The sequence below is a fragment of the Giraffa tippelskirchi genome, chromosome 4, assembly GCF_054371585.1.
Source record: "Giraffa tippelskirchi isolate mGirTip1 chromosome 4, T2T-mGirTip1v1.2.pri, whole genome shotgun sequence".
NCBI classification, from domain to species: domain Eukaryota; kingdom Metazoa; phylum Chordata; class Mammalia; order Artiodactyla; family Giraffidae; genus Giraffa; species Giraffa tippelskirchi.
Genome location: NC_137278.1, coordinates 181,485,683 through 181,509,608, shown reverse-complemented (window position 1 = coordinate 181,509,608; position 23,926 = coordinate 181,485,683). Strand labels below are relative to the sequence as shown.

Here is a 23,926-nt window from a genome sequence, read left to right as displayed (position 1 = left end):
AGAGCTGACTCAGGGGAAAAGACTCCAATGCTCAGAAAGATTGAAGGCAAAAGGAGAAGGAGGCGGCAGAGGATGAGATGGTTAGATAGTATTACTGACTCAATGGACATATATTTTAGCAAACTCTGGGAGATAGTGGAAGACAGAGGAGCCTGGAATGCTGCAGTCCCTGTGGTCACAAAGAGAGACATGACTTACAAACTGAGTAACAACCACCACCAAACACATACCTAGAAATTTCCTGAATAGACATAAACAGGAGTACATTGTGGGCAACAGATTTTCACAGCCATACCTAGATGTGTTCCTTTTTCTGATCTCTTTCCTTTTGCTCTGCTTAGAATATCCCCTTCCACTCAATTTCTCTCCACATCATCTTGCATTTTCACATCATAGCTATCCTTCAAGACTAAGCTTAACTGTTTTCATTTTTAGAAACCCCTTCTTCACTTCCACCCTCTCAGTGAAATCCCTCCAAGAGCCACCCTACTGCCCCACATTTGAAATAAGTCCAACTCATTTTTGATTTATTGTGATTTGCACACATATACTGGATGTGACTGAGGAGCGGTCCTCAAAGCACCAATCCACAACAAGCTGCCCCCGAACAGAAATCAATCCTATCAATAAGCACCCTTAAGTTGAGTTCAGCTGATGTTCTTTTCCTACCAAGACTTTCTTGATGAAGCACAGACCACATTTTCAGCAGCACAGCTATGGAAACATTTCCTCCTTTTCTTCTTCAGCCAGAAAATGCTGTTCTTCCCCCATAAACTCCCATGTGCTGTGCTTAGTCACTCAGTTGTGTCTGACTCTTTGTCACCCAATAGATTGTAGCCCGCCAGGCTCCTCTGTCCCTGGGGATTCTCCAGGAAAGAATACTGGAGACAGTAGCTATGCCCTTCTCCAGGGGATCTTCCCAACCCAGGGATTGAAGCCAGGTCTCCTGCACTGCAGGTGGATTCTTTTTTTTTTTTTTTTTTGCAGGTGGATTCTTTACTGTCTGAGCCACCAGGAAAGCCCAAGAATAATTGAGTGGGTAGACTAACCCTTCCCCAGGGGATCTTCCCCACCCATTAATCGAACCAGGGTCTCCTGCACTGCAGGCAGATTGTTTACCAGTTGATGTACCGGGGAAACCCATAAACTCCCATAGCATATCATAAACCCCTCCACTTGTAACACTCACCACAGTATTATCAAAGCCTTAATTAGGATTTTTATGCATATCCATTTTCTGAGATTGTGAATTCTCAAAGATAAAATGTGCCCTTTTCATGTTTTCATCTAGTGTATTTCATACCTAAAATATTGCATAAATGTTAGCTTAATTGAGATGACTTCTCTCCCCTATCACTACACTGAAGGATGAGGCATTTAAGATGTAAGTAAAACAAGGCCTCCTTTGTGACAGTTTTCTCCTGTCATTCTGGTAGTCCTAATACACCTGGGTGCAGACAGTATTGGAGAGTGTTGAAGTAAAGACTAAATGTAGAGGGTGCTTAGAATAAAAGAAGCGTAATTGAAAATACAATGAAGAACATAGTAGCATACAGAACTTCATGTCATAAGTAAAAGGACAGCTGAACTATTTCTCAAAGATTTAACACAGTTTGAGAAACCATCTGCCATTCAACTAGAGTATTACAGAAATGGAGGAATGAGGCAGAAACAAAACTACAAAATTACATCCAATTTCCAAACTTTTTCCCATTATAAACCTAGAGGCCTATCAAATGCTAACACATTTCACCAATACATGCTCTATTTCTTGTCTTCTTCCAGACAAGAAAGCATATAACAATGAATATTATAATGAGTAATGAAAATAAAAGTTAACCTTGAATTTATACATATAATAACTTCACAAATAGCTTATAAACTTTTTTAAAAATGCAACAATTCATACTACTTAGGGTACACTAGAAAACCAGTAGGGGTTTCCCTGGTGGCTCAGATGGTAAAGTGTCTGCCTGCAATGCAGGAGACCCGGGTTCGATCCCCTGGAGAAGGAAATGGCAACCCACTCCAGTACTCTTGCCTGGAAAATTCCATGGACAGAGGAGCCTGGTGGGCTACAGTCCATGGGGTCGCAAAGAGTCGGACACGACTGAGCGACTTAACTAATCACTAGAAAACCAGTACAGTTCCACTTGCATAGTCCAACACAGAAGTTGAGCCTATTTGTAGCTAAGCTACAAGGTCTAAGGTTCTTATCACAATCCCACAATAACTATCCAACCTACTTTTCCTTTTAGCTATATAGCCAGGTGTTTGGACATGAAAATAGGACTCTGTGTTAACTTTATCCTAAATTGGATTTGTGCCATTCCTAGTGGCTTTTCTGTATTCATATTTCTTTCGATGATTTCTGGTTGTACTGATCTTGCATTTTTTTTTTTACTATTGCTACTTATATAAGATTTACTACAATGTCGTTTTTATTTTTTTCAGTAGAGGTGCATAAATGAGGCACTTCACTCACTAAGGAAATCTCTTTATAATTACAGGGATCATATAAAAATCCCCTTCTCCACCATGGAAATCTGGTAGCTATTTGCAAGTAACAAAAATACTAAACTATTCAAAATCAGATGAAGGGGCAATTGTATTCTTTTAAAATTACAAAGGAAAAATCTGAAGGCATATCACATATTTTCCTCAAAAAATAATAAACAGTATTTTTGTGAGAAATATTTAAAGAAACAAAAAAAATGTATATATATATATATATATATATCTCATATATTAAACTTAAAAAGCATCTCAGTTACAAATAATTGAAAGTTTTCTTTTTGATGTCAGTTTTCGATTGTTTCACTATATCTGAATGAAGTACTCGACAAGTAAAGAAGAAATAAAATATGGAAAGAAAAACAGTACTATATGAATATCATTTTTGTTCCTTTCATATTTTTATTAAATTTATTTTGTCTTATAGTTAATTGCATTACACATAAAAACTTCTACCTTTATGTAAACTGCTATACTTCATACAATACACAAATTATTGTATGACGTAAACAGTAACCTGACCTTTGTTTTGGATGAGAAGGTAAATGAATATTGGGATCAGTTGTTCAATATCATGATTCAAACTCCTAGAGGACTATGTTAACAAAGTGACCAGTAAATAAGAATGATATTTTGACCTCAGACACAGAATAATTAAACTTGGAGTGTAAGAGAGTAGGTAAGAGGATTGGAGAAGAGAAAGGAGGGAAGCAGTAGGAGCTCTATATAAAACACAACTATGTGAAATTCTTTCAAAATTATTTACAGTTTTAACCACCATCAGGGCTATAATAATCATCTTCCTGGGCCCTAAGAAATCTTGTCTTCATAAACCCCCTTCTCTCCATTAAAAAATTTATGATAATAATAGTTTTAAAATACATAATATATTTAAAACTATATGTTGTGACTCCAGTGGTGGAAATATAAAAATAATAGTATTATATACTAAAACATTTTCTTCAATATAAAAGTTCATGTTTTTCTTCATATTTTAAAAGAACTCAAAACATTCTCACAGATCCCTGAAAGCACTATGCCTATAATGCTTGTTTGATAAAAGGGCCCTGTCTATGTCAATAGGTTTTCTCTCCAAGCAATTTTTCTTTCTTCTCATTATTCTAAGACTATGTGGTAGTGTTACATCTTTGCAAAGACTGATTTAACATGAGCCTTATATTACATTTATTTTCACTGAATGTTTTGTGTATGTTCCATTTATCTACTTGTCTACCTGCAACAGAGCTTCCCTATGTGGCTCAGTGGTAAAGAATCGACCTGCCAATGCAGGGCACATGGGTTTGATCCCTGATCTGGGAAGAACCCCTGCAGAAGAAAATGGCAACCCACTCCAGTATTCTTGCCTGGAGAACCGCACGGAGCTTGGTGTGCTACAGCCCACGGAGTTACAAAGAGCTGGACAAGACTTGGCAACTGAAAAGCAGCAGCAGCATAGCTCCAACACGGTGACCAATGATTTTGTGAGCTTTCATCTTAAATCCTCAAAACTGGAAGTACAAACACACATATAGCTGGACTGATTCTCATCTTCTAGAAGTTATATTATGTCATTCAATGATCTGAAAGTAGAGTCTCTTATGATTTGATACAAACAAAGCATCAAAACAACTGAAAACTGTATATAGACAATACTGTGTAAACTTTAAAATTGCTAAAAGACTGGATCTTAAACATTCCCACCATAAAAAATAATAATAATAAAATAACCTTGTAATATGATAGAAGTGTTTATTAGCTTCACATCCAAGGGCAGAGAAGCCCCAGCAAGATGGTAGGCACTGGAGCAGCGGCTGCCCAGTGCTGGAGCGACTTTGAGGAGATAACCCATGTCCAGGGGCAGAGAAGCCCCAGCAAGGTGGTAGGCGCTGGGGCAACTTTGAGGAGATACCGCACATCCAAGGGCAAAGGAGAAGCCCAAACAAGATGGGAGGAGGGGTGAAATTGCATTTAGAATCAAACCCCATACTCGCTAGAGATGCTCAGAGGGCTCAAACAAACCTTGCACAAACCAGGACCCAGGACCCCGGACCCCACAGAGACAGAGACAGAACTCTGTTTGAGTGTCTCCAGAGGTATGGGTCAGCAGTGGACTGCTGCAGGGGCAGGGGCTTTGGGTGCAGTACACCTGGGTATGGCATAAGCCCTCTTGGAGGAGGTCACGATTAACCACACCATACAGCTGCCAGAACTTACACAGGACTGGGGAAACAGACTCTTGGAGAGCACAAACAGAACCTTGTGCTCATCAGCACCCAGGATAAAGGAGCAGTGACCCCACAAGAGACTGACTCAGACTTGCCAAGGAGTGTCCAGGAGTCTCCGGCAGAGGTGTGGGTCACCAGCGGCCTGGTGCAGGGTTGGGGGCACTGAGTATAGCACTGCACGCATGGGACCTTTGAAGGAGGTCTCCATTATCTTCATTACCTCCACCATAGTTTGGCCTCAGGTAAATAACAGGGAGGGAACACAGCCCCACCCATCAACAGAAAATTAAAGATTTACTAAGTTATGTTCCCCCACACCCTGATCAGAACAAGACCCAGTTTCCCCTTCAATCTGTCTCTCCCATCAGGAAGCTTCCATAAGCCTCTTATCCTTCTCCATCAGAGAGCAGACAGACTGAAAAACACAATCACAGAAAACTAATCTGACCACATGGACCACAGCCTTGTCTAACTCAATGAAACTTTGAGCCATGCCATGTAGGGCCCTAAGACAGACGGGTCATGGTGGCAAATTCTGACAAAACGTGGTCTACTGGAGAAGGGAATGGCAAACCACTTCAGTATTATTGACTTGAGAACCCCATGAACAGTATGAAAAGGCAAAAAGATGGGACATTGAAAGACGAACTCTCCAGGTCGGTAGGTGCCCAATATGCTACTGGAGATCAGTGGAGAAATAACTCCAGAAAAATGAAGAGATGGAGCCAAAGCAAAAGCAACATCCAGCTGTGGATGTGACTGGTGATGGAAGTAAAGTCTGATGCTGTAATGAGCAATATTGCATAGGAACCTGGGAATGTTAAGTCCACGAATCAAGGTAAATTGGAAGCGGTCCAGACCAGATGGCGAGAGTGAACATCAACATTTTAGGAATCAGTGAACTAAAGTGGACTGGAATGGGTGAATTTAACTCAGATGACTATTACATCTACTACTGTGGGCAAGAATCCCTTAGAAGAAATGGAGTAGCCCTCATAGTCAACAAGAGAGTCTGAAATGCAGTACTTGGATGCAATCTCAAAAACGACAGAATGATCTCTGTTTGTTACCAAGGCAAACCATTTAATATCACAGTAATCCAAGTCTATGCCCCAATCAGTAGAGAAGGAAATGACAACCCACTCCAGTAATCTTGCCTGGAGAATTCCATGGACAGAGGAGCCTAGCAGGCTACAGTTCATGGGGTTGCAAAGAGTCTGGAATGACTGAGGAACCATCACTCACTCACTCATTCCCTGACCTATAATGCTGAAGAAGCTGAAGTTGAATGGTTCTATGAAGACCTACAAGACCTTCTAGAACTAACACCCCAAAAAGATGTCCTTTTCATTATAGGAGACTGGAATGCAAAAGTAGAAAGTCAAGAAATACCTGGAGTTAACAGGCAAATTTGGCCTTGGACTACAGAATGAAGCAGGGCAAAGGCTAACAAGACTTTTGCCAAGAGAACCCACTGTTCATAGCAAACACCCTCTTCCAACAACACAAGAGAAGACTCTACACATGGACATCACCAGATGATCAATACTGAAGTCAGATTATTATATTCTTTGCAGTCAAAGATGGAGAAGTTCTATACAGTCAGCAAAAACAAGACTGGGAGCTGACTGTGGCTCACATCATGAACTCCTTATTGCCAAATTCAGACTTAAATTGAAGAAAGTAGGGAAAACCAGTAGACCATTCAGGTATGACCTAAATCAAAACCCTTACAATTACAGAGTAGAAGTGAGAAACAGATTTAAGGGATTAGATCTGATAGACAGAGTGCCTGAAGAACTATGGATGGAGGTTCATGACATTGAACAGGAGGCAGGGATCAAGAGCATCCCCAAGAAAAACAAATGCAAAAAGGCAAAATGGTTGTCTGAGGAGGTGTTACAAATAGCTGTGAAAAGAAGAGAAGCAAAAAGCAAAGGGGAAAAGGAAAGATATACCCATTTGAATGCAGAGTTCCAAAGAATAGCAAGGGGAGATAAGAAAGCCTTCCTCAGTGATCAATGCAAAGAAATAGAGCAAAACAACAGAATGGGAAAGACTAGAGATCTCTTCAAGAAAAGTAGAGACACCAACAGAACATTTCATGCAAAGATGGGGTCAATAAAGGACAGAAATGGTATGGACCTAACAGAAGCAGAAGACAGTAAGAAGAGGTGGCAAGAATACACAGAAGAACTGTACAAAAAAGATCTTCATGACCCAGATAATCACAATGGTGTGATCCAGAGGCAGATATCCTGGAATACGAAGTCAAGTGGGCCTTAGGAAGCATCACTACAACAAAGCTTATGCAGGTGATAGAATTCCAGTTGAGCTATTTCAAATCCTGAAAGATGATGCTGTGAAAGTGCCGCACTCAACGTGCCAGCAAATTTGGAAAACTCAGCAGTGGACACAGGACTGGAAAAGGTCAGTTTTCATTTCAATCCCAAAGAAAGGTAATGCCAAAGAATGCTCAAACTACTGTACAATTGCACTCATCTCACACTAATAAAGTAATGCTCAAAATTCTCCAAGCTACCCTTTAACAGGACATGAACTGTGAACTTCCTTCAAGCTGGATTTAGAAAAGACGGAGGAACCAGAGTTCAAATTGCCAACATCCATTGGATCATTGAAAAAGCAAGAGATCCAGAAAAACATCCTCTTCTGCTTTATTGACTATTCAAAAGCTTTTGACTGTGTATATCACAACAAACTGTGGAAAATTCTTAAAGAGATGGGAATATCAGACCACCTGACCTCCCTCCTGAGAAATCTGTATGCAGCTCAGGAAACAACAGTTAGAACTGGACATGGAACTACAGACTGGTTCCAACTTGGGAAATAACTATATCAAGGTGTATATTCTCACCCTGCTTATTTAAGTTATACACAGAGTACATCATGAGAAACACTGGGCTGGATGAAGCACAAGATGGAATCAAGACTGCCAGGAAAAATATCAATAACCTCAGATATGCACATGATACCACACTTACGGCAAAGAGGAACCAAAGAGCCTCTTCTTGATGAAAGTGAGAAAAAAGCTGGCTTAAAACTCAAAATTCCAAAAACTAAGATCATGGTATCTGGTCCCACCACTTCATGGCAAATAGATGAGGAAACAGTGGAAACAGTGGCAGACTTTATTTTTTGGGGCTCCAAAATCACTGCAGAAGGTGACTGCAGCCATGAAATTAAAAGACATTTGCTCCTTGGATGAAAAGTTATGACCAACCTAGACAGCGTATTAAAAAGCAGAGACATTACTTTGCCAACAAAGGTCCATCTAGTCAAAGCTATGGTTTTTCCAGTATTCATGTATGGGTGTGAGAGTTGGACTATAAAGAAAGCTGAGCACCGAAGAGCTGATGCTTTTGAACTGTGGTGTTGGAGAAGACTCTCAAGAGTCCCTTGGACTGCAAGGAGATCCGACCAGTCCACCCTAAAGGAGATCAGTCCTGGTTGTTCATTGGAAGGACTGATGTTGAAGCTGAAATTCCAATATTTTGGCCACCTGATGCAAAGAACTGACTCATTTGAAAAGATCCTGATGCTAGGAAAGATTGAAGGTGGAGGAGAAGGGGATGACAGAGGATGAGATGGTTTGATGGCATCACTGACTCAATGGACATGAGTTTGAGTAAACTCTGGGAGTTGGTGATGGATAGGGAAGCCTGGTATGCTGCAGTCCATGAGCTGACAAAGTCAGACATGACTGAGCGACTGAACTAAACTTATAAGGGTATTCATATTAAAATATATATGTAATCAAATCAACACATTGTACACAGCAAGCTTACACAATTGTATCTCAATAAATATTTAAAAATAAATAAATTAAAATTAAAAACTTTATATGCATTCTAGATATAGATTGGAAGCAGAACTATTAAAATACTGGATTATTAGTTTAAATTACTTCTTTCCTTTTTGTGGATATTGAAGTCACAGTTCTCAATATACACTTTTATGATCATATTATTAATAATATTTAGCTGGACTATTTAGTAGTAGTTTGCTCTACAGCTTGAGATTTGTATTATGTAATTATTAATATATCCTGATTTTAGAACACTTGGGGAGAACGTTATCATCAAAAAATCCTGAAGCCTGCCTATGTAACTATGCAAGTAATGGAGACACAAACCTTGCTATTCATGTTAGCCAGTGTACCCAAGAAATCAAAGAGGTGATAAATATTCCTAATATAGATTGTTTTCATATTCAGTGATGAATTAATGCTAAACCAGTGGAATAAAATATATTCACCAAATGCACAGATAATCAAAACGACCTTTGCTCTCAAACTCTCTAATGCTGTAAAATATTAGCAAGGTCTAGTTTAATATCTTACTTTCCTCATATGAGAAAGCTTTAGCAAATAAAAAATAATCATTTTTAAAAGTTACATTATTTTTAGTTAAAAAGCAAAAATTCTTTCACTGTAAAAAAATTCATATTTTCATTATTCATTAAATCAATATCTCTGAGCACTTGATTCCAGGGCCAAGAATTAACTTTTATGTCACTGCTGACACTAAAAGTAAACCACTTGTTTATATGTTAATGAACCCTTAATATAAAGTATCAGTTTATATGTCTGTCAGCCAAGGTATTCATTCTCAAGCACACCTCAACTGCAGATTCCTAGCACATATTTTAATTTCCATACTATATTTTTTACTTAAATCAAACAGTCTATGATTTTTGCTTTAGATTAAATCATTTTCTTTCCTTTCTTCTTTTTTTGCCACAAAGGATATCTGGGAGTCTACTGGTAAAGGGTTACTACCCACAATGGAAACAAAGCACGCAAGGATGAATGGTATTCATGAGGTAAGTTCAAAGAGCTACATGTGTTTAACTAGTCATTGTGCTATTATTATTTAACTTATTATTAAATAAAGAACTTTCCCATAACTTGATTACAAAAGACTTTCACTGGATGGACTTTACTACTGAGCTAAAGGCTCTGGCAAAAATGTGGTTATCTGTGTAGGCACTTTGCAGCGAATTTTCTGAATTAAAAAATGTTGAATATTATGTGCCTGAAATATGGTGATTCACAAAACTACATTCTTTTCTGTAATAAATCAAGGAATTATAAATGAGCATAAGAAAATTTATTAAAAGCTGAAATAAAAGGGAAAATGAAGAAAATTTTTCTTTGGCCTATAGAACGGAACAGAATTCATTTCCAGAAAAATTCAAAAAGACATATTCTCATCTAAATTCTTAGGTGAACAATCTTATGGAATGGTATTTGAATATTAGTTTATTTAAGTATAGTAAATTGACATCAGAGTTGTTCAAAGAGGAAGCCCATCCCAGTGCCACACTTTGTCCTTGGGTCGTCACTGCTCGCTGTCAACTCTTAGCAGCAGTGAGGCAATCAAGTTTATCCAAGCACTATAATAGATAACTCTGTAATCTAGTTGCTCTTAGACATCTCTAGACATTTGAGAGGGGTCTAGTGAAACTACGGTCTCGTAAAAGATTCCTCTAAAAGGAGAGGAAACAAGAACAGAATGTTTGGTAAAAACACACTATGTTTCATTCGGTAATTGAAAACCATGTAGAAGAGAAATTTTAAATATTACAAGCATCAACTTAGAATGTAATAACCAAAAGTTAAAGTTATGGGAAGGGAAACAGAATGGAAAAAAAAAAATGATCCCAAGATGATCCAGAGCCAAAGATGAACTTGAAGAGGCACAAGGTGATACCAGGGTTCTGCTGAGCATGGACAAATTCTACAGTGAGACTGAACTTCAACCAAACAAACTCTTAGGGGAAATGATTAGTTCTATAAATAATGAGAAAATGCTCTGGAAGACAGACTGTACTTAAAACAAACTCCCTGAAATTCTGTAACCGTACTGCTTTCCATCTCAAAAGATGGAAAAGGCAATAGAAATTTGTTGCATGATACTCCTTAATAGCTCAGAAACCAAGCTTTGAACAGACATTTTCTCGCAAAAGTGAGCAGCTTAAGAGTAAGCCATCAGACTCCTATTCTATCTAACAGTCCTGGCTCAAGGCTACGACCATAGGACAGTGGATTTTCTTGGTATGTTTAAACTGATAATGTGCAGCTCACTTAATGTTAGACCTGTAACAAACTATGAGGAAGTTTTTCTTTGTCCATGAACATGAGTAATCTTAAAATGAAGCAGGAAGCTTCTGTTCAATACTCACGAAGCATAATCTTTTGGCTTAAAAACAATAACACATGATGAGACATTATTAAGAGAAACTATAAATTAACTTTTCTAAAAAAAAAGAAATGAAAGAGTATAGAGAAAAAAAATATGTTCTTTATCATCAAGAAGTTATCTGCTGAGAGGTTTTCATTAGGATACCTAAGAACTTCAGGGCTTCCCTGGTGGCTCAGCTGGTAAATAATTCACCTGCAAAGTGGGAGAGCTGGGTTTGATCCCTGGGTTGGGAAGATCCCCTGGAGAAGGGAAAGGCTACCCACTCCAGTATTCTGGCCTGGAGAATTCCACGGACTGTATAGTCCAAGGGGTCGCAAAGAATCAGACATGAGTGAACAACTTTCACTTCACTTCAAGGACTTCAGAAGATCATTTTAGGTTCTACAATTCTAGAAAAATTTCCCTATCCTTTCCTTCTTAATTAAAATTTCTCATAATTCTGAAAAAAAATCCTACTGTTTTTTCTTGAATAAAAAATTCCACAATTTTTTAAATAGAAATAAAAGAAAGAAGGGCAAAAAACAGGAGGGAAAGAATGGAGGAAAAAAGATAGGGAAAAGGGGATAAGGAGACAGGGATAAACCTGATAAAACATTCAATGAAAGCCACAATAATAAATGAGCCTGATTTGTTGTTGACTGTTTAAGGAACTAGATAATTTTATCATTAAATTTGAAATATGTTAGTTTGAGATTATACCAATACTACTCTATTGATTATTTACAAATACTGTGTATAAAGCAGTGGGTGTTGAATTGTATCAAATATCTTTCTGAGGATTTTCAAACAAGATTTCTTCTTGAGCAGGCGAGGATATAGACCAGAGATCGGCAAAGATTTTCAGTAATAGGCCAGACAGCAAATATTTTCAGGTTTAGGGCAATAGGGTCTTTGTAGCAGCTACTCGGAGAAGGCAATGGCAACCCACTCCAGTACTCTTGCCTGGAAAATCCCATGGACGGAGGAGCCTGGTAGGCTGCAGTCCATGGGGTCGCTAAGAGTTGGACACGACTGAGCGACTTCCCTTTCACTTTTCACTTTCATGCATTGGAGAAGGAAATGGCAACCCACTCCAGTGTTCTTGCCTGGAGAATCTCTCGGACAGTGGAGCCTGGTGGGCTGCCGTCTATGGGGTCGCACAGAGTCGGACACGACTGAAGCAACTTAACAGCAGCAGCAGCAGCTACTCAACTCTGCCATTGTGGTGCAAGAGCAATCTTGAACCATAGTATATGGATGGGCGTGGCTGTGAGGAATAAAGACTCAAGACATAAACAAAAGACTTGTGGACACAGAGGGGCAAGGAGAGAGTGGGACGAATTGAGAGAATAGCACTGAAACATATGAATTATCATACATAAAACAGATAGTTACTGGGAAGTTGCTGTATAACACAGAGAGCCCAGCCTAGCACTCTGTGATAACATAAAGGGGCAGAATGGCATAGGGAGTGGGAGGGAGGTTCAAGAGTGAGAGAACATATGTATATTTACGGCTGATTAATATTGTTGTATGGTAGAAACCAACACAACATTGTAAAGGAATTGTCTTTCAATTTTTTTTTTTTTTTTAAAAAGTACATACAGTAGGGCAGATTTGGCCATTAAGCCAGATTTAGCCAGCAAACCTGGCAGGCAGTAGTTTATGCTACTGCTAACATGCATGTCTGACTCTTCGTGACCCCATAGACAGTAGCCCACCAGGCTCCTCTGTCCTTGGGATTCTCCAGGCAAGAATACTGGAGTGGTTTGCCATGCCCTCCTCCAGGGGATCTTCCCTACACAGGGCTCAAACCTGCCTCTCTTCTGTCTCCTGCATTGGCAGGCGGGTTCTTTACCACTAGTGTCACCTGGGAAGCCCAACTGCTAACATAGATTATGCTAATCTATCTGTTTATCAAACTCTGCTTGCATTTCCCAAAATAACTCTTCCTAGTTATGATCTAGTAAGTTTAGTAAAATGCAGTAACAACTTTCTCTAATACTTTATGTAGAACTTCTGCATATATACTCAAAATGAGATTGAACTTTTTCTAGGGGAGTGGTCAGGTACTACAGTTATGCTAATTGGAGAGTTTATTATTTTGCTCTGGAAAAAAGTTTTATACAACATAATAATTCTGTTTCTTAGAAGCTGAAGATACTGAACTGGTTATGGGTAACAATTTTACAGTTACTCTTTGACTTGGAAAAAAAGTCTTTTATGGATAGAGTCTGTTTAGTTTTCCCACTTTCTCTGTAGTCCTATAAAATCATACATTTCAATGAGATTATCAAATTTGTTTAAACAGTTGTATTTGCCAGTATATGGTCAATGGGATATAACTTTCCAGGGATTGATTCAAGAGGCAATATATTAATGAAAAGTTCTATGATTGATGAAGTGTGGGAAATATTATGCAAGATAAAGGTAACTAGGTCTCTGAACAAAAAGGACCAACTTCTCAAAACATTTAACATACCATGTGGAATGTCAGTATCAAAAGGTGAGGTTATGAATTACATTATGAAATGCTTCCCTAATTAATGTGACTATAAAACCTTTGCTTTAGACACTGCATGGAACATGTGATCTTTAGAATACAATTTTGAAAATGTTAGATTATAAACAATTTATAAGATCTCCATGAATGTAATAAGGTTACCCTCAAGGAGTTCTTCTTTTGTATATATGTGTTTGTTTGTTTGTTTGATTTTTCATTTATTAATCTAGGGAGAAGTTTCCCCAATTTTCATCTAGTTCATTTAATTCATTTCTTATATTCCTCAGGGTCTATTTTATAACTTTATTAGGGTGATTTTAGCGTTTTTGCTTTCAAAGTCTGAATGTCTTGTTCTTTCCCCATTCATTCTATTTAATGTCAAAGGCACTAAAACTATACATTTGGCTAATATTAGAAATTTCAACATATCACACAAGTTTTGATATCCATGCTATTGTTTTTTAAGCATCTTGTAGTTTTTATTTTAATACAAAAATTATTTAGTAGTGTACACTTTAAAAAAATTTATGTGAGCTACATATAGAGAGCTGTTAAGTCAATTCCATTAAGTATGTTCATCAAATACTTTATGTATTTATTTGTGTTCTGTGTCATCCATCTGTAAAAGAGAAAAGAATACTTAAAAATCTCTGATTATAGGGACTTCCCTGGTGGTCCAGTCGTTAAGATTCCACATTTTCACTGCATGGAGACTGGTCTGATTCCCACTCAGGGAGCTAAGATACCACATGCCCCAAGGCCAAAAACAAACAACAACAATAAAATCTCAGTATAACTATGTTTCTATCAACATCGCATATTTCTAATATTTTTCCTTTCTTTAGTTTAATATATTATACTTTTTCTTTTTAAAGTTCATTTCATGTGCAATGTTCATGACATTTTATTTCTATACAACATAAAAGTACTCTATCCCAGTATTTGATTCAATTTGGTCTGATAATATGATACCTCCGACTTCTGTGAATGTTTTCTACATTTTGTTGTTGCTCTTTAGTCTTTTGAGACCCCATGGATTATAGCCTGCCAGGCTCCTCTGTCCAGGGGATTTCCCAGGAAAAAATACTGGAATGGGTTGCCATTTCCTTCTCCAGGGGATCTTTCCAACCCAGGGATCAAACTCGTGTCTGCTACACTGGCAAGTAGATTCTTTACCACTGAGCCACCTGGAGAGCCCTTACTATATTTTCAGTTCAGTTCAGTTCAGTCGCTCAGTCATGTCTGACTCTTTGTGACCCCATGAACCACAGCACACCAGGCCGCCCTGTCCATCACCAACTCCCTGAGTCCACCCAAACCCATGTCCATCGAGTCGGTGATGCCATCCAGCCATCTCATCCTCTGTTGTCCCCTTCTGCTCCTGCTCTCAATCTTTCCCAGCATCAGGGTCTTTTCCAATGAGTCAGCTCTTCCCATCAGGTGGCCAAAGTATTGGAGTCTCAGCTTCTACATCAGCCCTTCCAATGAACACCCAGGACTGATCTCCTTTAGGATGGACTGGTTGGATCTCCTTGCAGTCCAACGGACTCTCAAGAGTCTTCTCCAACACCACAGTTCAAACGCATCAATTCTTCAGTGCTCAGCTTTCTTTATAGTCTAAGTCTCACATCCATACATGACCACTGGAAAAAACATAGCCTTGACTAGATGGACCTTTGTTAGCAAAGTAATGTCTCTGCTTTTTAATATGCTATCTAGGTTGGTCATAACTTTCCTTCCAAGGAGTAAGCGTCTTTTAATTTCATGGCTGCAGTCACCATCTGCAGTGATTTTGGAGCCCAGAAAAATAAACTCAGCCACTGTTCCCACTGTTTCCCATCTGTTTGCCATGGAGTGATGGGACCGGATGCCATGATCTTAGTTTTCTGAATGTTGAGCTTTAAGCCAATGTTTTCACTCTCCTGTTTCACTTTCATCAAGAGGCTCTTTAGTTCGTCTTCACTTTCTGCCATAAGGGTGGTGTCACCTGCATATCTGAGGTTATTGATATTTTTCCCGGCAATCTTGATTCCAGCTTGTGCTTCATCCAGTCCAGTGTTTCTCATGATGTATTCTGCATATAAGTTAAATAAGCAGGAAGACAATATACAGCCTTGACGTACTCCTTTCCACAATTTTAAGATTTTCATGTTATATGTCCAAAATTCTTAAGGAGTATAAAGGTAGATTTTTTTTTAATCCAGAAAAAAAAAATTAAAGGAAAGTTTTCCCATTTACAGTTACTGTGATAACTGACAATCTTCTACTTCTTGTTTTATAGACTTTCTCTGTATTTTTATTTCACTCAGTTTTTCTGCCTATTCTGGAAAATACTGTATGACACTGACTTTTTAAATATTGAAAGTGAAAGTGAAAGTCACTCAGTCCTGTCCAACTCTTTGCAACCCCATGGACTATACAGTCTGTGAAATTCTCCAGTCCAAAATACTGGAGTGGGTAGTCTTTCCCTTCTCCGGGGGATCTTGTCAACCCAGAGATCGAACCCAGGTCTCCTGCATTGCAGGCAAATTCTTTACCAGCTGAGCCGCAAGGGAAACCCAAGAATACCAGAGTGGGTAGCCTATTCCTTCTCCAGAAGATCTGCCCAACCCAGATTTAAATATTGAAGATCTCCTAAAAAATAACCTACAATAATCAAGTATGCTATTTATTATAGGCATCCAGTCCTAGAATAAGGCTCTCTACCATCCCATATTTATGACTGATTAATGATTATGGTTATGGTTGTTTGACACTCAGGCTACCAACTCCTCCAAACCACCCACATGGTTCTGTGTTAGGAGATGGCAATGAAGTTTACCAAGATGCAGTCCTGTTACTTTTTGACATGCTGCTGTTTCATGACATAGAATGGTATCTGTCCTCCACAACTTTCTATATCAAATTCACAATTTACTTCAGAGAAATTCTTCCAAGTTTTAGTATATGATTCTGCAGAGTTCTCATTAAATATGTTTATTAAATAAATAAGAGGGAAGGAGAAATAAGAGATAAGGGAAAGCTTAATATTTTTGATAATACTGTATTGGACTCTCCTGGTCTCACAGTGGATAAGAATCCACTTGCCAAGACAAAGGACACAGTTTTGACCCCTAGTCCAGGAAGATTCCACATGCAACTAAGCCTGTGTACTGCAACTACTGAGCTCACACTCTAGAACCGATGAACTGCAACTACTAGCCCATGCGCTGCAACTACTGAAGCCATGTACCTAGAGGCTGTGCTCTGCAACAAGAGAAGTCACTTCAATGAGAAGGCTGCACACCACAACAAAGAGTAGCCTCCATTCTCCTCAAATAGAGAAAGCCCATGAAAAGCAACAAAGACTCAGCATAGCCAAACATTTAAAAAATAAAATTAATTTAAAAAATGTTGATGATACCATATCAATTTACCTCTAAGTCCTGAACTTAACAAAAAAATAATAGTAATTACTTCTCAGTGTTAGAAATAGTTAAACATAAGAGAGAGGGGCTACCAAGTGACTTTCTCGTTTAAGTAGAAAAGCTGCTAATGCATCAAATCTGACAAGAAATATATTAGGGAAGAAAAAATTATCAACGGGGAGGAAAAGGAGGAAAAGACTGTGTTCAGAAGTCACCTCTAAAAAAATATAGAGCATTACTACAGCAACTTAAGAATTTTTTGTCATTTTCTTTTCATTGAAAAACACCATGTTTATGACAATGCAAACTTCCTTGACATTAAACATTCTATGTTAGTCAAACAGTATGGTATCAGGGCATCTTAGGAAGGATTTAATTAGCCAAATTATCCCCTAAATTTGTGTGTTTTCTTTTTCATAGTTTTGGTAGCAGGCAGAACAAAGCAATTTACCAAGAAAAAACAACACACACACACACACACACACACACACACACACCCCTCTGTTCCACATCACTTGTAAGCTAAATGACTGTGTGTTTCCTTGTCTGGACTTGGAATTCATGGCACTGGAGAACTGAAACACATCCTTATACTAGAATTAAAGCCAATCTATGGCTCAAAAAATTGACTGAGGGAAAGGATGTTAGTGAAAGTGAAGTAAAGTGAAGTCGCTCAATCTTTGTGACCCCATGGACTATAGCCTGCCAGGCTCCTCTGTCCATGGGGTTTTCCAGGCAAGAATACTGGAGTGGGTTGCCATTTCCTTCTCCAGGGGATCTTATGAACTCAGGGGTTAAACCTGAGTCTGCCACACTGCAGTCAGACTCTACCATCTGTAAAAGCAAAACTAAAAAACAAAAGGATGTTAAGAGGGACAGTTTTAAGTGGTCAGGAGCAGCATATGAACTACAGGACTATTTCCAGCATGGCAGCCCAGTGAAAAGTCTCCAAGGCAGACTTGGTGAAAGCACTTCCAATTACCGTGTCTATATGTCAGCATCTTACTTGCCAGATATATAGCCCCAGTGTGAGGATGTACCCCAGTAATGCCCTAAGACAAGCTTGCACTATAGGAAAGTAATTATCTATTTTGGTGGCTAAGGCCCATTGGAGGAAGCTGTGAACTCTCTCTAGAAAAATGTGTAAGTATATCTATCACACAGTTTCAGGGGGTTCACAGATTCCATAAAGCTCACACTGCAGTCCTCAAAGTGATTTAACATCAGATTTAAAACACTAGCTCTAGAGGTTAGTGAGGAAGCAATTCACAGGGCTATACTTTAGGGATGAAGAGTTTTCAGCTGGGGACATACAGGAATAAACACTTACGGCATTTTGAATCTTTACCCTATCCCTTCCTTTGATTCAAATTGCAAGAGCATAAACCAAGCACAGAAAAATATGTACTGGATTTTGGTTAATTTATCAACATTTTAAGAGAGGGAAAAGAGAGGGTATTATTTATATCTAGAACTTAGAAAACACATGAAGGTGCAGCTGCAGTCTGGCAGGAGAATGAGGCAAATTAATCTTTTGACTTTCCCTCTCTCTCATCTCTTTTAATAGAGAAATTAAAAAGAACCTGAAGACTGAAGCAGTGCCAGGTAAGCTCTAGAAGAAGAAATAACCTGGGTACTTCCATTTAAGGCATGGTTCACTTGCTGGTTCTCTTGAGCAATCCCTCTTAACGAGTGGAAGAACTAGTATCTGAGCCTGATTTTCCCCTACCTCTTCATCACCAATCAATTCTTTTGGAAAGTATTATATAAAAAATAACTCTTACATAAATAGACTATTTGTAGAATAAAAAGGGATTAAAATAAAAAACAAATACACTCTTAATGCCAATGTATAAAGATGAAATGTCATTTTTAGATTAATGAAATCTATTATTTTATGTAAAGTGGCCATTTTATATAATTGTATCTTATCTCTTGTCAACTTAATATAAAATTTCTTTTCTATTAGAATTTTTAAATGGCTATAGTCTAACCCCAAATTGCTCTAAGGGTATAACAGAAGAGAGAGAGAGAGGGAGAAGGGGAGGGAGACAAAGAGAGACAGAGAGAGAGTCTTAAATATCATCTCTCTTCTAGGCAGCAATTTCCCCAGATGAAGAGGTCACCACTGTTTAACAGTGTGCTGCCATGTTAATTTAGTATGACAAGATAAAGCAGTAATCTCAGCTCGTGGAGGCTGTAAACCGCCTGCTATCCGGGGACATGCTCAAGTCGATTTACACTGTATATCACTTTATACAATTGCCATGACAAAGCCCCCTGAGTTCTCACATGTAAATCTCTCTATCCCTCTCTTCCTGTAGCCCCCTCTTTTCTCTTTCACTCCCTCCCAATTCTTTTCTCCCTGCTTAATGTCCAGGTAGACCACATCTACTCAGCACTAATCTCTGAAAACTTAATGCTCTGAACATGACAAGGGACACACAACACATACTCCTCTCACAACCACACTGTCAAGTCCCTAGTTTAAGAGAAGATGTTCAGGGACTTAGATAATCCATTGATCCCACTTGCATCGGCTTTTATATTTCAATCTGTCGTGTTAAGTTGTCAAGGGGAGAGATTAAACTGATGTTTCATGATTTGAGATTTACTTTCCTAGGAATGATAGTTTTCAAATCTTGTCTTACTAAGGTCTGCTTAAAGATTATCCCTAAGAAAGCTGGTATATCTTTACTGGTATAAATCCAGTAATAATGCTATAAAGTGTTTTAGGTAAGGACATTTTGGAGATATTCAAGGTTATGAATGTAAGAATGTAAAACTGTGTAAAATAATGGAGTTTTTAAAAATGTCATCTGTGTAGTTCTCTCTGCATGAAGTCAAAACACCATATGTAAAAAAGGGGAAAAAACATGTTTCTATGTAAAACAAAAATAATTATAGACTCAGTGAAGGGGACATAAGAGGAAGAATTTATACGATAGGAAATTTAAAGATCACATGAACCACATCAGGAAAGTGACAAGTCAGTTTTATCCAATAAAGAAAGGGGAGAAATATATGTTCAACTGACAAGAATTAAGAGCTAGAGAAACACATACTATGGTTAGGTGGGTCGGTTTTAGATGTGTTAAAAGCAAGACAACAGGCCCCAAATGGAGTCACTTATGCTAAGCCTCATGTCACCAAACTGAGTTAACTTCATTACAGTTTGGGATTCTCCCAGAAATGGAATCGTAAACCAGTCGATCAGGAATCACCGTGAGGTAATCTGCCTGTTAGACCACTGTCATCCACTAAAGAAAAGTGACCTCGTCACAACCAATCTGCTTTTTTGCTAGTATAACTTCCTTGTTCCACTCCCTTTGGCCTATGAAAGTCTTTCATTTTGTCCAGGTCTTCAGAGCTCCTTCTATCTGCTAGACAGGATGCCATCTGATTCATTAACCATTGAATAAAGGCAATGAGATCTTTAAAATCTACTCAGTTGAATTTTGTTTTTTAACAGATGTCTGAATTCTGACAGATTGAGCTGTTACATTACAAAAATTCATTTGTATTGTGCCTCTTATCCATATCACACCCTTTTTATATCATCTCAAGCTACTCTTATAGACAGAAATGAGAGAAGAAAGGACTAAATAATCAATAAATATAATACTAATAAATATCTAAATCCCCCCACAGTGCCTCTAAAATCTCTGAAATCAAATAGAAATTTTAAAATGTACTGAAACTTAAAAATCAAAAGGGGTTTAAAAAGGGAACTCACATTAACTGAATATTCATGATATGACAAACACTGTGCCAGGTAATTATTTCATTTAATAATTATATCAACTCTCACTAAGTATTGTTATTTCAACATGTAGATAAGGAAAGCTGCACTTAGAATGTCTTCTCTGAACAAAGATTTTGGAGACATTCATTCATTCACCCAACTATTTTGAGATACTTGCTGTGGGTCAGCCACCTGTGACTCTAGGGTATACAGAACTGAATAAGACAGAACTTTTACCCATGGGAACCATTTCTCCTTTAAATAAGAGTTTGCATTTCATTTTCAAGATGAATTACATCCAAAGATACTGACAGAGTTAAGTGGTAAGACTATCGAACCACTTATAATGGGGGGGGGATGTTGGTAATATTCCTTCAGGTTACTAACAGGAAAGCATGATTATTGAAAGACTAAAAGAAGACAGTGTTTTGTTCTTGTAATTAACAGTAATTAGTCAATAGCATGAAAACTATTCAATAAATAGAGCATCTATTAAGTACTTCCTAAGTGACAGGCATGGTCCAAGGCCAGTTATGAGAATTCTGCTATTTAATCCTTGTTTCAGTCGTTCAGTCATGTCTGATTCCTTGCGACCCCATGGACTTCAGCCCTCCCGGCTCCTCGGTCTATGGAATTCTCCAGGCAAGAATACTGGAGTGGGTTGCCATTCCCTTCTCCAGGGGATCTTCCTCATCCAGGGATCAAACCCGGGCCTCTTGCATTGCAGGCAGATTCTTTACCATCTGAGCCACTAGGAAGCCCTATTTAATCCTTACAACCCCTCTATATATTAGGAGGTTCTATTATCATCCCCAGGTTTAGATGAGAAAACAAAGATACATGAGATGCCACAAAATGAAGACGAGATCACACACATCACAAAATACGGGATTATGATTGGAACCCACAGGGTTTAAGGGAGAGAGTAGGTGCTTTACCATCTCATTCTTTATATCTCATCATCTTATCAAAACATAGTTCTGACTTGGCTTATGTAGATTTCTATTCCAGTGGTGGTTGCAGTTGATGAAGAACCTTAAATAACATTAAGCAAAAATGTAAACTGCCAATGAACAATATCTGTGACAACTGAATCTGTTAAAAGTATTTGACTGAGGGACAGTATCTCAGATTGAATGAATGGTCTCCTTTACAAATTACCAAATAATAAATAAGTAAAAGAAACTTTTTAATCACAAGAGCTTGAGATTTCTATTGGATTTCTCATTTCTAAAGTAGTTTTCCTTAACTTAGGGTTTTCTTGTAAGTTTTCTTAAATTTACAGGAACTGAAAACAACTGACATTTAATACAATGTGCCATTTTTCTCTGAGATCAAAGAACTTAAACATTCCTTAGTCACTTTAGCTAATCACTAAGATTTACTAAGTTCCTGCTACATTCCAAGTACCAGAGTGCTTTATGTGAATTGACTTCTTTAAATATTACGAACACCGTCAAAATAAGACGCTATTGTAATCATTCCCATTTTACAGATGATAAAACATGGTACAGAGAATTTTGATAACTTGCCAAATGCCATACAGAGGTCAACCAGCAGAACTTGGCATTTACTTGGTAATTTTGTCACTAGAGGCCTTGTCGAAACAATTACGCTATGCCAACAGCCTTACAGCCAGAGCACAAATTAATAGTAATCTTTATATGAAAGGTTTGGTAAATAACCTCTGAAGTTTCACATATTGCCCAATAGCCAATGTAGAATTTCAAATTCACATTCTGAAATAGTTAAACCCGTTGGTCTATTTAATTCCAGCTTAAAAAAAAAAAAAACTTCAAAATCAAGTTATCTGAGTTAAGGTATAATAATCAAGCAACAACTGTTTCACCTGCATTTCCCACAAGTATTTCTAAAAGCTTCTAAAATTATATAATCTGGTAAACTATGAAAAAACTATTTTAATGTTTGTATGAATGGAAAAGCAGTGAGCACAGATACTAAGTTCTGAGGTCACAAATCCAAATTATACCACTTATATATATTTGGCAAATCCCTTTCTCTAAAACAGCTATCTGCCTGTACAATGGGGAAAAAAAAAAAATCACAGTTGCTGAACTCACTGGTTTGACAAAATTGACTAAGATAATAAACGTAGGGTGGCTGGTACAAAGAAAACAGTGAAACATTATACATTCCTATTATTATTAATTATTGAATGCCATATTCTAAGGGCACCGACTGTTTGAAAACTTCCATATCTGGGTTGCAAAGATCAGACTAAAGACAGGCTGTAAAATACATTCACACAAGACTTTCAAAGTTGCTTCTTATATTCCACTGATAACCCTGGGGAAATCAGAATCTCAGATACACAAGAAGTATCCTCTCTGAGTCTGAGTCCTGCGTCCCAAGTGTGCAAAGCATGCCAGTCACCGCCACAAGGCCTGATGATGGATCCTGGTAACAGCACAGCTAGCTCTTGTTTCCAAGATGTACACTTACATAGAGGGAAGGGTCTAGAAGTGGCAAGACAGCTGGTTACAGAGCTTAGTACTTTATTAAGTGGAACACCATTATCGTAACTTGTTTTCTGTTGGCTTTTTACATGGTACATATTTCATATTTGTACACAATACATATTCTGTGTTTGTACATACTTTGTTCAAAGCTACTTAATGGTAGCTTTGTGATTATATTCCTTTTTCATATCCTACATCCACTTAAAAATGTTTTATTAACCCTTAGAATGTTATTTTCTTGCACAGGGACATGCACCAAAGATTAACTGTTTTATCTGGAGTCAGGCTAGATTTTTAAGAGCTAAGAAGAGACACTGAAGTAAACACTGCTTCTCTATATAATGATAACATTGTTTGCTCTGCTGCCACAGACTCAGCCTTGACTAAATAAGACACAAAATCCAGTCACTTGTGTTCATTTACTTTATCATGTGATGTCAGTGTCACAGAGCCAGCCAAGGCTGCTCTACTTACATTCATACCTCATCTACTCACATGGATCATTCCTAAAAACGGTGTACGGGAGAAACTTTGAAACCATTTTGCCCTTGTACAAAGAATATATGTAACCAAAGAGACTGATTACAATTGTCAACCTAAGTTAGCTTTACATTTATTTCTCATTTCAAATAAGAAAGAACTTTCTCCCCTTATCTAGCAGAATAGAGAAAAGCATAAAATTTACTTTCTAGAACAAGAAATGGGGGGAAGTGGCACACAGTGGTAAAAAAAGGTAGCAAACTGAACTGCTACCATGAATTCAGTTTTAATGCTAGTATAAATTATGGCATCTCAGAATTTACAGAGGAAATAGAGAATTTAAATACATTTAATGCTTTTAAATTTATC

General features: G+C 37.9%; 1 protein-coding gene and 1 long non-coding RNA gene across 51 annotated transcripts in view; both read right to left on the bottom strand.

Moving 5' to 3' along the window:
• The window catches only part of SOX5 (SRY-box transcription factor 5), a 1,114,103-nt gene that overhangs the window by 359,078 nt on the left and 731,099 nt on the right, over positions 1-23,926 (bottom strand). The gene's annotated exons all lie outside the window — the stretch shown is intronic.
• Positions 9,471-17,580, bottom strand: LOC145503467 (uncharacterized). The gene is made up of 2 exons (XR_014051476.1): positions 15,937-17,580; positions 9,471-11,218 (listed from the first exon to the last, which is right to left on the bottom strand). It is a non-coding gene; the product is annotated as an uncharacterized LOC145503467 (long non-coding RNA).